The sequence below is a fragment of the Peromyscus californicus genome, unplaced genomic scaffold (genome assembly GCF_007827085.1).
Source record: "Peromyscus californicus insignis strain IS unplaced genomic scaffold, ASM782708v3 Scaffold_11__1_contigs__length_118956290, whole genome shotgun sequence".
Classification (NCBI taxonomy): domain Eukaryota; kingdom Metazoa; phylum Chordata; class Mammalia; order Rodentia; family Cricetidae; genus Peromyscus; species Peromyscus californicus.
This window is the reverse complement of record NW_026294402.1, coordinates 2614169-2633253: the sequence shown is the minus strand read 5'-3', so window position 1 is coordinate 2633253 and position 19085 is coordinate 2614169. Positions and strand designations below refer to the sequence as shown.

Genomic DNA, 19085 nt, shown 5'->3' with positions numbered 1-19085 from the left:
ATCACAATATTCATGTAAGATAGTGAGTTCATGTAAGATAGCCACAACCTCGGTGAGTTCACATAAGGTAGACAAGGCTAAAGTGAGTTCATATAATATAGCCACAACTGCATGTGAATTCATGTAAGATAAGTCATACTACATTGAGTTCATGTAAGATAGTCACAACCTCAGTGAGTTCATACTAGGTAGCAGCAGCCATGTAGCAGGGTTTTTTTTTTTATGACCAGAAGACATCATTTTGCTGCATATCTATCCATTTTCTTAATACTTGAGCATGTCTATTTTATATATTTCCTGTCATTGAATACTTCCTGTTGCCAATGTCATGGCTTTCAATTATTTCCTACACCATGTGGTATGAATTATTAGTTAACTTTTTGAGACAAGGTTCATAGCCCCAGTGTGGTGGTTTGAAGGAAAATGGGCTCCAAAGGAAGTGCACTATTAGGAAGTGTGTCCTTGTTGGAGGAAGTGTGTTACTGTGAGAATGAGCTTTGAGGTCTCCTGTGCTTAAGGGTTGCAGTGTCACAGTTTACTACTTGTTGCTTGCAGATCAAGATGTAGAACTCTCAGCTCCTTCTTCAGCACCATGTCTGCTTGCAAGCCTTCACATCCCACCATAGTGATAATGGACTAAACCTCTGAAACTATAAACCATCCCAATTAAATGTCCTTTATAAATGTTGCCATGGTCATGGCATCTCTTCACAGCAATAGAAACACTAACTAAGACACACAGGATGGTAGCAAACCCTTGATACTTCTGACTCAGCCTCGTGAGTGCTGAGACTGGAGGCTTGGACCATTACAGTAATTTGAAAAGCACATTGAACCCCCATTTTCATTTCATCAGTGTTAGTAAGTGGCTTCTCTCTCTTCTGTGTAAGTTAACTGAGCTCCATTCTCCATTTTCTCTCTAGTAGTACTTTGTTTTGATATTAATTTTTTTTATTTTGGCAAAATGTAAATAATCTAAAACTTACCATCTTGATCACCTTTCAATTTGTAATCAGTAACACACACATAATTATATACATGTATTTTATCTTTAGGTAAAGTGTTTTTTGTTTTGTTCCTGTGACAAAAATCTCACTATACTTCTCAGATTTGTCTTGAATTCACAATCATCTCTTCCTCAGCTTCCCTAGTTTTGGGATTATAGGTATAGAACACAATCCTTAATCAAAATCCTTGATCCTTGGTCAGGCTGATGAAATGAGCTTCAGTTGCTTGTTGTTTCTGCAGAGGAGACAAAGAATAGATGGTGAGCATGTTCATTCCATAAAGAATCCATCCCTTCACTCATCATTCATTGCCAACCATATTCTTGCTATACCTGACATCCACCTGGATTCTCTGTAGTTTATGCAGGAGAGGAAAAGATGCATCATAAGACAAAAATGAATATAAACACTAATAACATATGAACATAATTCAATAATTGTCAAACTATGCCTTCCACAGTTTATTATTGCTTTTTGGGTTTACCTTGGTTTTTCTTATAGCTGTTATCATTTGCTTTATCTTTTTGAGGTGATGAATTAAATCTAAATGTGTGGAAGTAGAATAAAAACTTGACAGTAGAACCATCTCCTGTGACCAGCAAGACTTCAAATGGAAGGAGTGGGAAACCAACCCAGCCACATAATCTTCAACCTACAGTCTGTCCTGCCTATGGCATATGCTGGGGTAAGGATGATCTAGAGATTGAGAGAGTGGCCAAACAGTGACTGGTCTAGCCTAAAACCCTTGTGAGTTGAGTGAGCCCACCCCTGACATTGCCTGGAGCACCAGGACCCACATACTGGATGACCCAGAGACTTAGGATAGAGACAAACACCACTGGAGGAAAAACAATGTCAATGTAATGATGCCTGATAATATTCCACTATACTCATAGATTGGTGCCTAGCCCACTTTTCATCAGAGAGGCTTCATCCAGCAACTGATGGAATTAGATGCAGACCCACAGCCAGACATTAGGCAGAGTTTGAGAAATCCTGCAGAAGATGGGGAGAAAGGACTATAAGAGCCAAAGGGGTCAAGGACACCACAAAAAACTCACAGAATCAAGTAACCTTGGCTCACAGAGACTGAACTGACAACCAGGGAGCCTGCATGGGACAGACCTAGGCATTTTGCATATATGTTAGACTTGTGTAGCTTGGTCCTCTTGTGGGACTCCTAACAGTGGTAACAGGAACTGTTTCCAACTATTTTACTGGCTTTTGGGACCCTACTTCTCATACTAGGTTGCCTTGTCCAGCCTCAATAAACAGGTATGTGCTTAGTCTTACTGCAAATCAATATGCCATATTTTGTTGATATTCTTAGGAGACCTGCCCTTTCCTAAACAGAAACAGAAGAGGGGTGGATTAAGGGATGGGAAGAGTTGGGGAGGGACTGAGAGGAGAGGAGGGAAGGGAAACTGTAGCTGGGATGTAAAACAACAACAACAAATATGCCAAAAGTGAATGAACTCTGCCACCCAAAAAGATCAACTTGACCATCTAAGTAGTCAGGTCTCTAATGAGAAATCTACTTACTCTTCTCAGTTACCAGGAAATAGGTATCTTTTCAGGGCTGCCCAGTCAGTGGTAGGTATCTGGAAACTAATGCTTGATTGTTGCACTTAAAGCCAAAAATAAGCTGTGGACTATATAACCTTCAAAATTCATAGAAAACATGCTTCATTTCAAGTGCAGAAACCTACAGAGATGACAGAGGATTCAGAAGTTGTTGGGATGAAGCTAATGAATACTCTAACTTATTATTTCCATCCCACCCCATGTAAAATTATACTCTGGATAAAATGAACATCATATCTAATTAGATATCTTCCAATCTCCATTTATTTCCCTCATATTCATGAGGATTCAATTTAGAGGATGATCTAGTTTTAACCCCTAGGCAAGATGAGGATTCACTAAAGTAGATAAAAATCTCAGCATCTTCTTTTTTTTTTTTTTTTTTTTGGTTTTTCGAGACAGGGTTTCTCTGTGTAGCTTTGCACCTCTCCTGGAACTCACTTGGTAGCCCAGGCTGGCCTCGAACTCACAGAGATCCACCTGGCTCTGCCTCCCGAGTGCTGGGATTAAAGGCGTGCGCCACCACCGCCCGGCAGCATCTTCTTTTTAAGGCTTGAATGCTGGCTGAATCCTACAATCAGCAATAGTCGGCCTGTGAAATCTTTTTCCTTTAACTAGCTAATCACATCCTACTTGCCATAGATACACTAATACAGTAATTAAATTTACCTAACCAAAAATATCCCAGTGTCAGTTTTTTTTTTTTTTTTTTTTTTTGGTTTTTCGAGACAGGGTTTCTCTGTGTAGCTTTGCGCCTTTCCTGGAACTCGCTTTGGAGACCAGGCTGGCCTTGAACTCACAGAGATCCGCCTGGCTCTGCCTCCCGAGTGCTGGGATTAAAGGCGTGCGCCACCACTGCCCGGCTCCAGTGTCAGTTTTACATCAGAATTCTACCAGACTTTCAAAGAAGAGTTAATGTCAACACTCTTCAAATTATTCCACAAAACAGAAACAGAAAGAACATTTCCCTGTTTGCTTTACTATGCCTCAATTATGTGATAACCAAACAGCATAAGGACCCAACAAAGAAAGAGAATTACAGAATAATTGTTCTTTTAAGCACAGATAATGGAATTCTTGTAAACTGAATGCAAAAACACATCAAAACAAATGTCCACCATGATTAAGTAGGCTTCCCCGAGGTTCAGTAATGGTTCAACATAAGTAAATTGATAAATGCAATCCATTATATAAACAAGCTGAAAGATATAATCACATGACTCATCTCATTAGATAAGAAAAAGGCCTTTGACAAAATCTAACACCTCTTCATGATAAAAGTGCTAGAGAGATTAGGGATACAAGGGACATATGTTAACATAATAAAAGCAGTTATAGCAAGCCCAGAGCCAACATCAACTTAAATGGAGAGAAATAAAAAGCAATTCCAGTAAAATCAGGAACAAGACAAGGTTATCCACTCTCCCCATAAGTATTTAATATAGTACTTGAAGTCTTAGCTAGAGCAATAAGACAACTGAAGGAGACCAAATATACAAATATACAAATTGGAAAGGAAGAAGTCAAAGTACATTTATTTGCAGATGCTGTGATAGTAACATAATTGACTCTGAAAATTCCACTGGGGAATTTCAACAGCTTATCAACACTTTCAGCAAAGTAGCTAGATATAAAATTTATTAACAAAAACCAGTAGCCCTTCTGTGTACAGATGATGAACGGACTAAGAAAGAAATCAGGGAAATAATACCTTTCCAATATTCTCAAAAACATAAAATATCTTGGGATAACTCTAAAAGAACAAGTGAAATTTTTGTATGATTAAAAACTTCAAGAAACTGAAAAATATATCAAAAGATGGAAAGATGTTCTATGCTCATAGATAGGTAGGATTAATATAGTAAAAGAGGTCATCCTACCAAAAGCAGTCTACAGATTCAATGCAATAACCATCAAAATTCCAATATAATTCTTCACAGACATTGAAAGGACAATTTTCAGCTTCACATGGAAACACACACACACACACACACACACACACACACACACACACACACACACACACAATGCGAGATAGCTAAAACAGTCCTGAATAATAAAAGGACTGCAGGACATTTCACTACTCCAGATTTTAAGTTGTAATACACAGTTATAGAAATAAAAATAGCATGCTATTGGCAGAAAAACAGACATGTTGCTAAATGAAATCTAATTGGATACCCACATCCCTATTACTTTTAAAGTAAAGAACCTAGAAATACACACTGAACTAAAGACGGAATCTTCTACAAATGGTGATTATCAAATTGGATGACTGCATATAGAAGAATCCAAATAGTTCCATACTCATCACTCTGCTCAAAACTCTACTTCAAATGGATCAAAGACCTCAGCATAAAACCGGTTACAATGAACCTGATAAAAGAGAAAGTGGGGTATAGCCCTGAACTCATTGGCACAGAACTTTCTGAGCAGGACACCTTGATTAGCACAAGCAGCAATATCAACAATTAATAAATGGAGCATCATGACACTGAGAAGTTATTACATGACAGAGGACACTGTCATTCAGACAAAGCAATGCCTAAAGAATGAAAAAATATTTTTATCAACTACATACGTGATTGAGGGCTAATATACAAAATATTATCCAAAATGTTATCCTGCCTGCAAGATATGCTGATGCAATGATGCCATAAAAATATCCCGACCAATAACTTATTTGACTGAAGTCCCACTCCACAAAATAGAACCATTACCTGACACTGCTTGGGTGATCAAGAACCTGAGACTAGATATCCCAAGGACCTAGAGTAAAATTATACACTGGCCACTCCCGAGGTCTTCTATTCACAGCCCTGAAGTAGTTCTTGAAGTTGGCCTCCCTCGGGTTGTACTACACACAGACAGAGAAACAAAGAGCAGAGATACAGAGAGAGAGCTGCTTTCTCGATAAGATCACTGAGAAATGCTCCAATTTATTATAAAGTGATTGTGTCATAAAAAAGAAAAATAGGGACAGAGTAATAAAACTAGAAGAATCTGTTTGCTAAAAACAGAAGAGGACTTTCAGGTACATATGCATGATTTCAGAGCACTTGGCTGTAGCTAAGTTATTTCTACTTGAAAATGTTAGTTAATTATAGCCCCATTATAATTTAAGGTCACAGTCATATAGATCTATCTACATCTTACAAGTTGGATGTGACAGAGTATGACTAATCCCAGCTCTCCAGAGACTGAGGCAAGAGATAATTATGAGTTCTTGGCTAGCTGGAGATATACAACAAAACTGTCTCAAAACAAATAAAATAAAATATTCAATAGACATACACATGCACTCATACATTGCACTCATACATTGTTTTACTATTCATCATAGCCAAGTTGTGGCACCAACATAGGTATTCACTAATAAATGAATGCACAAGGATGTACACAGGGAAGCTTTATGCAATACATGAAGATCCAACTTTATTTTTTGAAAGAAAATGGATTGAACTGGGAAACCATCATGTTAAGCAAAACAAACGAGATTGGAAGACACAATATTACATGATTTTGCTTATATGCTTAATCTAGATTAAAAGCTAAAAAGACACAAAAGTGGAAGTGGAACTGTTTCAAAAAAGGTGTGGACCAGCAAGAGGGGAATGGAGAAAGAGAAGGTGGTGTGGTATAGAGTGATCAAAACATATATGAAAGTAAAAACATATCATAATGATCCAATTATTTTATGTAATTAGTACATGGTAAAATAACAAATTATAACTACAAATGACCACACTCAATTGTTGAATTTTAATACTAGTTTATTATATACAGTGATTGTACCAGTAAATGTAACTTATAGTACACCTTCACACATGCCTTGACCATTCCACTCTCACTTCTGCTGACTCACTCTTCTTTTCATCCTCCTTTATTCCTTTGTTCCCCAGTCCTCAGTCTTCGTTTAGCCCCTTAAGAACATGCTTATATTTTCAGATCACATTTTTTATATTTTTGATTCAATTTCCAATATAAGAATCTGATAAATAACATTTCACAGTCATAATTCTGTGACTGGTTTATTTTGCTTAACCTGAGGATTTACAATACCATCTGTTTTCCTTAAAATTTCAGGATTATATTCTTTTCTATGGCTCTATAGTACTCACTTATGTATAAACAACACATTTTCTTTATCCAGCCATGTGTTGATGGTAACCTAGGATGATTTCATATCTTACCCACTATGTCCTAAATAAACTTGGGTATGAGTAATTTTACTGAATGGTGACTTTGGTGAGGAGTGAAGGTACTAACTATATGTGTGTGTGTGTGTGTGTGTGTGTGTGTGTGTGTGTGTGTGTGTGTGTGTGCAGGCACATATATATATATATATATATATATATTTATATTTATATATTCATTCCTATTTTATTTATAATGTAGTCTTACCCTGTTGTTCCTTGGTGGCCTTATTTCTGGATGGTCCATCTATTAGTGAGAGTAGGGTATTGAAGTCAACCACAATTATTGTATTAGGAATTTGCTCTACTTTCAAACACAATTTTGAAGCCAAATGTAAAACCAAAATAACAAGTAAATTCATAATTAAGATAATTTTGTTTTAATGTTTGCATATTTCTGTCAATTCACTTGTGGATTACTGAAATGTCCTTCATTATTTATATTATATAAACTTTGTATAAAAATCTCTCAACTTACCTAACTCAGTAAATTCTTGTAATGCCATATTTGATGGGCTTTCCTATTAGTTCCATCAATTGCTTAGAACTAAACAGAGCCTAACGTTATTTCTCCTAGTCACTAAGCCCATGTACAATTTCCCTGCCAGCAACTTCGAAGCTCACAGTTCCATCATGGAACTCGCCACCTCTGCAGGCCTTCACAGTGATGACCTTGGGTTTGTCCCTTAGAACTGGACAGTGGCAACTGCTGAACATCTGACAGATGGTAACATATTGCAGCACATCTTTTTTTTTTTTTTTTTTGGTTCTGTTCTGTTTTGTTTTACTGTGCATTGTTCCACAGATGCCATTCAGTGTGCCATGAGACACAAGCATCAGGAATGTCCTGTCTGATGTCTCGTACTCTGGGAGTGCAACAAAGTCCTTCATCTCTGACTCCATACCGTGAAAAAGAATGATGTCCTCCTTTAGCAGGATGAGGGTTAAGATAAATTGTACTGCCTCATTTCAGTAAAATTGATTTGACAACATACTTAAAATGTTGTTACTTGGCGGGTACTCAATAGTGATACTTGGTTTGCTTTTTGTTCTTAGAGGAAAAGCGAGTTCCATCTTCCCATGCCTGGTGTCACACTGTGAACTGTCTCTATGACAATTTGCACAGTCATGTCTCTTGAATTACTTTTTCTTTTCCACTTAGGTGTTTTCTCTTCTTTCATCGGTACTAACTTGTTCTATTAGTGCCTCAGTGTTGCCCTTAAAACCCGCCCTATGCGCTTACAGAAAAACTAAACCTAGGCCTTCCTTGTCTTTCTGTTTCCAATCTCCTGTTTCCACCAGACCTTAGCCTTCCTTAACTTCACTCTATGCTTTCCTGTGTATCATTTACTCTAGATGTGGCCTATGCAGCCCTCTACTTGGAAGTCACTCCCCTCACATCTTTGTGGAACCTTCTTGCTCCTAGGAGATGTGTTTCAGCATCTTTACTGTCTTCACTAAGGTTTTCTAGAATGCCTCATCATTTATTGCTCCCCACTCTCCAGATCTCTCTCCTGTCCTTTCCTATCTTTCAGTTTGGGTTAGCACACATTTGGGTTCAGTCATGTAGGTAAACACATACCCATATCTGAAGCTATGTTTTTCTTATATTTGATTGCCATCCTCTGTGCTATATTATATTATTGTAAAGTGTAGATTTCCTGTCTTCTATTCGGTGCTCACTACTTTATGTCATGGCACTGAATCTTAATTCCTCTACTTTGGAATTAAGAATATTATATGAACCCACATTAGTCATTTTTGTGTAGTACATGAAATATTTGGAATTTAAGAGACACAGATTTATTTTTTCATTTTCCTAATTTGACTATTTTGATCTCTCTCTGTCTCTGTCTGTCTGTCCCTCTGTCTCTCACTCACACCACACACACACACACACACACACACACACACACACACACATCTGCACATGCATGTATTCCTAGGCTTGTAGAGTTTTTTGCTTAACATTATGATGCTCATTTGTGAATAAAACACATATTCACTATATATGAAGGTATAGTGACTTTTACCTCAGCCATAAGCTCCTCTTTCACCACTACAGTACAGCCCAGGCGTTCAAGAAGGACCTTCATGCCTTATGTCAAAGTTAGCCCCATATCTCAGAGAGAGATTTTTGAACTCTATATTACATATGCTAAGAGCCTTTCAAGTGTGACTGTTGTCTTCTTTTATTGGGTAAATCTGTAGAAAATGGACATACAATGGATTTCTCTTAGTTGAGTTTTCTGAAAACCTGTCTGTCAATCATAAACATTGCTTTTTTTAAGTTCTCAGATAGCTTCCTTCTCCCTCAAACTCAAACCAAAAAGATACAGTCTCTGTTCTTCTCAAGGGCTAAAGCCATAACAGATTATGACCAGGATAGTTAAACAAAAGTCTTTAGAAAACCAGGTAATTACTATTCTTTCCTCTTTTTGTACCTAGAATTTAAGTTAGATTTCCCTAGAATTCAAGGTGTAGGTCACATTTAAATTCCAAAGATAATATCGGCTCAAGTTAAACAAGTAGTAAAACAAAGTGCATTCAGTAACATTACTGTGATACAGTTTTTAGTGTATCAATATCATGCTTTGTATACCTTAATAATGAAACATCTTCAATATGTGTGCTCTTTAACTAGACTACAGATAATTACTACTCAACTATGTTGTTTTATAAATATTTTAAATTCCATAACTGCAGACAAAATTCTCATAAAACTTGCATAGAAGAGAAAAAGTAAATGAACTAAATGGGCACTATGAATTTTATTTCTGAATTAAAAGACACCTGGAATGTGTTTATAATCAAAATTATAATCTATAGCAGTTATAACCCCATATCTTGGACTCAGAGTTTTAAGAGATTGTCTTAGTATGAAAAGTTGTTTTTGTCTTTCTGCTCCAAGCAGGAAGGACAGTGCATCTTGAGTGCATCTCTTCTCTACGTAGGTCTCATGAATTCCTCAGGAGAACAAAGCTCGTGAGTGTCCATGGATTCTTCTGGTTCCTCCATTTCTATATCAACTGTAAAATAATCAATGTAAATTTGTATGTCTGACTTTGAGTTTGAGACCCAGTTTGTTGGCTGAGCAAAATGGTCTAGAAGAAAATCAAGGGAAGAAGGCTCTTTAACATATACAAATTAGGGGTAACTAATCTGTAGTACAGGATCTTGCACAGCTAGGAAAGGAGAGGGAAGTTCTTGGTGTGGAGATCAGAATAACCCAACAATAAGTTCCTGAATTCTGATAATTCTTTGGAGAATGCCACTGTAATTTGGGATCAAACTTGACATTTTCATACCCAACAAAGACCTTAAATTTCCTGGGGTTTACTCTAAATGTTCCCTCATCTTTGTTCACTTCAGTTGTATCAGGGATAATTTACTTACCAGAATGTTATCTACTTAGATTTTTCTAGCATTATATATAATGAAGAGAAAAGCAACTAAGGAAATCATTTCAGTAATACTCTTTAGTGCAATGTATCATAAATTTTGTCATTTTTGCATGCATGTGTTACTATATACAAGTGGCTCCTAATCACTGTCATGGATAGGAAGAAATTTAAAAATTAGTAATTTAGACAAAATTTTAATTTCCAATTCTTATACGCTGATTAAAAACCTATAAAATTGATATAAAAATGAGGGATCTGTAGAATAAGAAAAATGTATCATCCTAGGCAGAGAGAACCTCTATGACTGAAATTCCCTGGCACAAAGTAGTTCAATGAAACAAGTATCTTGGATTCCTCCTATCCTTCACTCTGTTTTTTTCAGGCATATGCTGAAATCCTTCAGAATAAACTCATATCCAGATGGCTAGCTAGAGTCTTGACCTATGCTAATATTCCATCTTCCCCTGTGGCCTGGCCTATTGGGCCAGTACATTCACATTGTCCTGAGCTTACCTTGGAGATTCCAACATACATAGAGCCCAGAGTTTCCTAAGACCTCTCATGGGAGTGCTCACTTGTGCCTCCTCTCTGCTGAGTATGCAGTTCCCTTAAGCTCAGAATTTGGAACTTTGTATGATTTCTGAGGTTGCTAGAAACATTTTGAACACCTTTATCTAATTATTATTATTATTATTGCATGCATTATTTCTAGTTTAGTTTTATGTTTGGGATTTTTTTTTTTTTTTAGTTTGTAGAAAAGCAGCTAATTAATTCTATGGGAAGAGTTCAGTTTTATGTATGTTCATTTCATGAAACAGTGGAACATCTGTGCAGAAGGACTGACTGTGCAGGCAGCATTGAGTATTTAGTCTAGAAGAAAGAACCTTGGATGAGAGCTAGCATTTGGGGAGTTAAAATTCCTGGTTTTATTATGTTTCTAGCTCTACAAGACCATGTCAGGAAGTATTATTATGCCCCATGTCACAGATGCTAAGACTTATGAGAGTCACAAAATTCACAGTGTGATAAAATTTAGGTTTAGTGCTCTATTCTAGAATTGTCAGATGACTAGCTATTTCTCAAAACATTTTAAATATTGGACTTAGATTTTTACCTATTTGGAAACTCATGAAAGGCAAAACAATCCCTGAAAGGTTAACTATTTTAGAGAAAAATGATACTTCAGTAACACAAAGATTGGAAGATCATGAGGGCTTGGGGTGTGTGAACAGATAATGGACACTCTGAGCTGTTTATTGGGCCTTTTGTCCACATTAAGGAAAGTCTGGAGAAGTATTTCGCCCACTTTGCTGTATTTCTCTTTCTTGGCATCTACAAAGACCCAGCACTTGTCTTTGCACTCAGCATTGTTAAATTTTTGCTTTTCTTCCTCCTTTAATTTCAATACATTGCTTTGTCCCCAGTTTTTTCTAAATACTCCGTAAAGAATTCTTTTCCCAGCTGTTCCAGCACCTTAAGTGGTTTGTAAAGGTGGTTGTTTTCTGTTAGAGACAGAGAGACTCATTTAACTATAAGCCAGAATGTTTGAACTCACCTTAGCCGCAGCCTTTGCAGTGTGAAAGATCTGAAAACAATTTCTGTTTTCCCCCTTCCCCACAAGGTTACATGCCTATTTCATTGTACCTGTAGAAATGGGTCAACCTTTCATGTTTACACAAGACTATGCTTATCAGGTCATTGTGAACTAAGTGTTTTGGCAGCTGATTCTCTTCATTCTGTAGCATTAGCCACTCATTGTTTTTATTTCTACCATTCTCTTGGTCTTTGTTGAAATGATGATGAGTCATCCTGAATGTGTATTTTCAGGGAAGCCAGTACTCGTGTTAGGACAGGAAAGTTTTCCCACAACTCTTCAGTCTTCTCAGTCCTTTGCATTCAATTTCTTCAGTTAATGCAGTATGCTTTAAAGGATTTATTTATAAATACATGTATTACGAATAAATGACCAAATGCATCAAAAGTCCTAATTTTATTTTATTCAAAAACAGAATTTAGAACTCAATATATTGTGAATATTAATCTTCCAGTGTACTAAAATTATTTGGCACAGAATTGATGTATTGTTCCTTAGGATGATTAAATTTTTATAGGGTAGTAGAATATAGGTATCAAAATACCATTTTAATTTTAGTTCTAATGATAAGACTTGGACATGGAGTATATGGACAGGCAGAATATTTAAACAATTCTCACTTAACCTTACAAGACTTGTCACTAAGTGCTTAAAATCAGTGTCAAAATTGCTTTTATAATTTAATGGCATAGTCAAAGAAAATTTACCAACATAGTGAGCAAGGACTTCAGCCCAGATCACAGGGCTTCCTGTCCTTGCTGTCTTGTGTGTTCTTTTAAGCATTTGTTGGGCTTTTATTTTGAAAAAAAAACACATAGATATTACAAAAACATGAAAAATTACCTAATAGCAGTTAACTCAATAGAGGTAACATTGCTTGTTCATTTATAACTAAATAGAGATGGCCTAGAAAACAATCCAAGCCAACCATGCCACTATGAGGTACAAGTCTCTAGTCAGAATTTTTGTACATATAAATATACTAGATCTTCATAGTAAGCTTGTACCGTAGTATAACTTATCCATTTCAAATATCATAACAACTAAATATAATAAAATTTAATTAACAAGTTACTAGAAAATAAACAAGTTAAGATCATATATAGTCAACTATGACATAAGATCTATAACAGTAAATATTTACTGATTTGGCATTGTGCCAGTTGCTACATATGAATGTTCTTTCTCGCCAAGATGTGACAAAAACAGTTTCTGTGAAAGGGATATTAATAAAACTTACAACCCATATACAAAAACTTAGTTATTAGTTGGTCAAATCATGAAAAATACTATCAATTAAACAGAACTGGAAAGCAGGACTTGAAACACAGGGCCTCAGAATGTAGAGGCCCTCTCTTATAACATCAGATGATATTACGAGCCATTTGGTGAAGAGATGCTTGACAACATACTAATATGATGTTTCAGGACATCATCACACAGACTTTAATAACATTAAATAGAACTCAGATTAGTGTTTGAGCATCTACTCTGCCTGAGTTCTGGTCCTCTGTCATAGTGATTTGTATTTTCAAAATGAGAACAGTGTTGACTGAGGGATGAGTTGTAAGTGATAAAGAGAGTTACAATATAACAAAACTATATATGAAAAAATTCACCATGGTTAACATAAAATAATTTCCATATGATCAGAAATAAAGTTGCCCTCTACACTTTTGTTCCATAAAATATTGAAAGTTCTAGAAATTAGAAAACAAAATATAAAGCATCTGATTCTAAGGAACATAAAGGATCTTTTAATATTTCATCAATTATAAAAACTAATAGGTGTAATGGTTTATGCATCTGAACTCTCACACTTTGGAAACTGAGACAGAAGCATGGCTGTGAATGTGAGGCCAGGCTTGGATATATATAGGAAGAGCCTGTCTCAAAAAGCCTACCAATTAAAATAATAAAAAACACTAACTAGTTGTTCTACTAGTAGATCATATGATTTAAAAATTAGCTTTCTCCAGTGGAATCTCACTGGGTATTCAAACCACATTTAAAGGTAGGTCACAGGTTCAGCAGTAGATGGCCAACACAAAACAAAACAAAAGATAAAATTCAAGGGTACTTTTTAGACATTTTGTTTTTTATTACTTTATTTTGGAATTTTTTGCTCTTACTGTTACTATGATTATATATTATTGTTTTCAATTTTATGTTTTTATTAGTTTTGTGTATGTATATGTATTTTCCTTCTTTGTTTTATTCTGTTTTGATTTATTTTTTATTTGCCTGTTTGTTTTTAAAGAGAGAGAGAAATAATGGTCATGATTTGGGGTAGGTGGGAAAGTAAGGTATGATTTGATACGAATTTGAGTAGTGGAAACTAAACAGAACATATTGCAAGATTTTTTTCAATAAAAATGTAAAAAAATTCAACATATGAAAATATAGCTGTTCTATGGTAATAGGTGTCTGAAAAATAAGTCAAGAAATAAATTTCACTAAAAGTAGCTACAAAAATTTATACAAAATGAATTTCAACCCTTACCAGCTGCAGCACTCAAGGGAATAGGCCTTGTGCCTTGCCTGGTCACCACAGTAGAGTTGACCCTGTAAACAGGGACATAGGTAAGTTAGCTCTGAGGGCATCAGAGAGGCTTAGCTCATACTGCCCCGCTCATCTGTGGTGTAGTAGTAGGGAAAAGGAGAGATGTCCTTTCTATTCCCCTACTGCCTTCAGCTGGCCAGGGAGCTGACCTTCCCCTTTATCAGCCACATCACTCAGGAAAGCAGGTCCTGCACCTTGACTGGGCAGCACAACAGAGTTGACCCTGTTGATGGGAGTAGGGGTGAGCCAGCTCCAAAAAATATGAGTGTGGGAGATCTGGTCCTGCCCCTAACTTGCCATATAGCAGCATGAGTGGGGTTGGGATGCCTCCTCACTTCCCTTACTACCTGTGGTAGGTAAGGGAGTTGACTCTCCCTGTTACCAACTGAGCACGAGGGAACATGGGCCCTGAACCACTTCTGTGCAGCAGAATAGAGCTGACCCAACAAGGGTGCAGCTGAACCACCCCAAGAACCTGAGCAGGGAAGATTTGGCATTGCCCCTCATCTGCCATATGGTGGTGTGGACAGGGGAGAGATGCCTTTCTCCCCTGTCCCTTGCCACCCGTGGCAGGTGGGAAAGCTGGCCATGAACTTCTAAGAGTGGGAAAGCTGTTCCTACTCCTCACCAGCTGTAGCACTTGAAAGAGTAGCCCCACACCTTGCCTGGACAACACAGTAGAGCTATCCCTGATGGTATAGATGTAGGAGAGCTGACCCTGAGGATGTGAAAGCAGGAGAACTGGCCCCGCCTCTTGCTCATTTCCTCAAGGGATGAACTAGCCGAGGCAATTCTGGAGAGTTCACCCTGGTGGTGAGGACAAGGAATAGCTGATGGGCTGATCAACACTGCAATGACTCAGGCCCAGAACCAGGGTTATGAGTTAGCCCACTCCAACATCCTCCCTTTCTGTGATCTGCTTCCGCATGTGAAGGGGCCAGGCTGCAGATCCAAAGCTGCAGGATCTTCACAACACAGGCAGCAGCAGGATATCCAAGAGGAGTCCCAGTGAGGGCCCAGCATCGATAGGGTAGCAGAAACCAGAGGCCTCAAAACAGAAGGACGACTCTTTGCAATGAACACTTGTAGTAAAGATATATTGATAAAGGGGTTTACTGCATGATTCACTGTGTCACACTACAGCTTCCATGACATGACTGATTTTTCCTTTATTTTCTTCTTTTTTTCCTCTTAAATTTTATTTTATTTTATTTTTTGGGGGAGGTTGCAAGGGCAGAGGGTGGATATATGAAGGGATGAGGAAATGAATAGGCTAGAGATGCACGATATAAAAGACACACAGAATAAATAAAGATAAAGTTTAAAAAAAGAATGAATCTATCCAAAGTGGTAAAAGATACATCTAATATGCATATGAAATGTCATGTATAAATGAAGAGATACCCTGTGTTTGTGGAATGGAAGGGCTAAAATTGTTAAAATAGCCACAACACTTAAAACAGACTATAGGTTTAATGGAATCTATCAAAAGTCAAGTGACATTTTTATAAAAGTAGGAAAACCATTAAAATTAATACCACGTCTTAAAACTCAAAATATATACATCCATATATATGAGCTTTATTATATATGTAACAACAATTGATGAAAAACAAGGCTGTGTTTGAAAGAGAGCAAGAAGGCTATAGAGAGCAAGGAGGATGGGATAACAACGTGAGTAGGAGAACAAGTGGGGATTGAGAGCAAGGAACAATAAGATGTAACCAGTCTTTCTCTGTCCTGCCAGCCAGCTCCCAAATAATGACATGGAGATTTATTATTAATTATAAAAGCTCAGCCTTAGCTTAGGTTTGTCCAACCAGCTATTATAACTTAATCCATGTCTATTAATCTATGTTTTATCACGTGACTTTTTACCTTTTTTCATTCTGTATGTTTCACTCCCTCCATGCCTCCTTGGCGTCTCCCCTGTACCTCAATTATCTCTTCCTTCCTCTCTCTGGCCAGAAGTCCTGCCTATACCTCCTGCTTAGCTATTGGCTGCTCAGCTCCTTCTTAAACCAATCACAGCACTATATTCTCTCACAGTGTACAACTATGCCAAACCAGTAAGAGGGCAAGGAGAGTTTCAGAGCAAGGAGGATGAGAAGTCAGGGAGGGTTAGAGATTGAGTAGGGGTAAGAGAGCCAGAAAGATTAGAGAGCAAGGAGAGACATACTAGAGGATTTGGAGGGAGATAAGGAAGTGGGGAAATGATGTTATTATATTATAACCTCAAAAAACAAAATAAATAAAATTAGACTAAGAAATCTTGACTAGAAAATGAAGCTATAGGGAACATAATATATAACTACAAAGCTAAAATAAAGTGGAATGAAGCCCACAGAGAAGCAAACACAAAACCCATATGATAGGGTATAGTTATAGCTAAAGATGTGCCTCAATTACTTTTCAAACAAAGCACCCTGAGGACCCATAATCTGTAGGAGACTGTCCCTCTAATAAATATTTCTAGAAAAATTAGGTCTATACTTGTAGAAGAATGAAGTCAGTTCTTTATCTCAGACCAAGTTAAAAAACAAAACACCCTCAGTAATTAAACTTTAGACCTGGAATTGTGCGATACTGGAAAAACACACAGAGGGAATGCTCTGCTACATTAGTCTGTGTAATGATTTTATTCCCATGACATTAAAAGCATAGTTAAGAAAAGTTAATGTAAAAAGAAATACCTGAAACCAACAGAAACAATGAGCAGAGTGAACACACAGCCTGCGGAATTGGAGATTTGCAATCTGGTAAGAAGATAATAACCTGATTATATAAGAGAGACAACCTACTTAATAACAAGACAACAGATTTTAAAAAAAGGACTTGAATAGATGGATTTACAGAAAAATACAGGTAGCCAATACGTATGAAACAAACCAAACCAAAGAAACAGATAATCAGTAACTCTAATAACCAGGAAATACAAATTAAATTCTTGAGGAGACATCATCTCATGTCTAACAGAACGGGCATTATCAAAAAGACACAAACTTGTATGGCCACTATGGAAATCAACATGGTGGTTCCCTCAGAAAACAGGGAATTGATCTACCTCAAAAGCCACCTATACCCTTAGGCATATACCCAAAAGATGCTCTGTCCTACCACAAGGACTCTTGCTCAGCTATGTTCATTGTGGCTTTATTCATAATAGCCAGAAACTGGAAATAACCTTAGTGTCCTTCAACCTAAGAACAGATAAAGGAAATATGGTACATTTACACAGTGCAGTATAACTCAGCAGTTAACAAAAATGACATTATGGAATCTGCAGGCAAATGGATGGAACTAGATAAAACGTCTTGTGTGAGGTAACCAGACACAGAAAGACAAACACAGTATGTACTCACTTATAAGTGGATATTAGCTGCCAAGTAAATGATAATCATGCCACAATCTACAGATCCAGAGAGGCAAAGTAACAAGGAGGGCTCTAGAGTGATGCATGGATCTCCCTGGGCATTGGAAATAGAGATTATTTTCAGGTGGGCTCCAGGCAGGTAGGGATGGGAATAGGAAGGATCAGGTAGCTGGGAGATAGATGGAGGGAGACAGTATAAAGAGAGATGAATGGAATTAGAGGGCGTGTGTGTGTGTGTGTGTGTGTGTGTGTGTGTGTGTGTGTGTGTGGAAACCTAGTGCAGAGGAAACTCAATGGAATCTATGATGGTGACCCTAGTGAAGACTACTCATAATAGAGGATACAGAGCCTGATCTGGCTATCTTCTGTGAGCAGGCAAGACTTCCCATGATGGGCCTGGGACACCAACCCAGACTCAAAACCTTCCACCTACATTCTGCCCTGCCTACAAGATGTACTAGGGCAGTGGTGGCACAAAACTTGTGGGAGTGTTCAACAAATGACTGGTCTAACTTGAGGCCCATGCCAGGAGTGGAAGTCCACTCCCCACTCTTCCTGGATTACCAGGAACTGGAGGTTAGACAGCCCAGAGACCTAGGGTAGAACCAAACACAATTGGCAAAACAAAACAAAACAAAACAAAAACATTGAAATGATTCCTAATGATGTTCTGCTATACTCATAGATTGGAACCTAGACCAGTCATCATCAGAGAGATGCTTGGTGGAGAGAGCGCCCAGGTTAGAGGTCTCCATTGAGTCCCACCCCTTGGAGCTTGGGGAATTTCATGGAAGAGAAGGAGGAGGAATTGTGGGAAGCAGAGAGGAGGGAAGACACTGGGAGAACATGCCCCACAGAATCAACTAATAAAGGCTCATGGGGGCTCACAGAGACTGAAGCAACAATCTTAGAGCCTGCGTGGGTTTATGCTAGGTTCTCTGCATATATATTATACTTGTTGGCTTGGTGTTTGGAGAGTATTCCTACCAGTGGGTATGGGGGTGTCTCTGGCTTTTTTGCCTACTTTTGGGACCCTTTTCCTCCTATTGGATTGCCTCGTCTGGCCTTGATGTGAGAGTTTGTGCTGGTCTTATTGTATGTTGGTACGTCATGTTTGATTGATGTCTTTGGGAGGCCTGTTTTTTTTTCTTGGGGAAAATATGAGTGTGGAGTGAATTTGGGGAAAAGGGGAGGTGGTGGTAGGGTACTGGGAGGAGTGGAGGGTAGGAAAATTGAGGTCGAGGTGTATTGTATGATAGATGAATAAACAAAACTTAAAAAAAGACACAAGAGTAGTGGTGTAGAGTATGCTAAGGAAGTGAGCCTTAAACATTATTGGTGGCAGTATAAACTAGTACAGTCAC

At 37.6% G+C, this 19085-nt stretch overlaps 1 pseudogene; it reads right to left on the bottom strand.

Annotated features, from left to right (window-relative positions):
• Positions 1-2554: 2554 nt before the first annotated feature.
• Positions 2555-18833, bottom strand: LOC128102355 (caspase-4-like; annotated as a pseudogene).
• Positions 18834-19085: the final 252 nt, after the last annotated feature.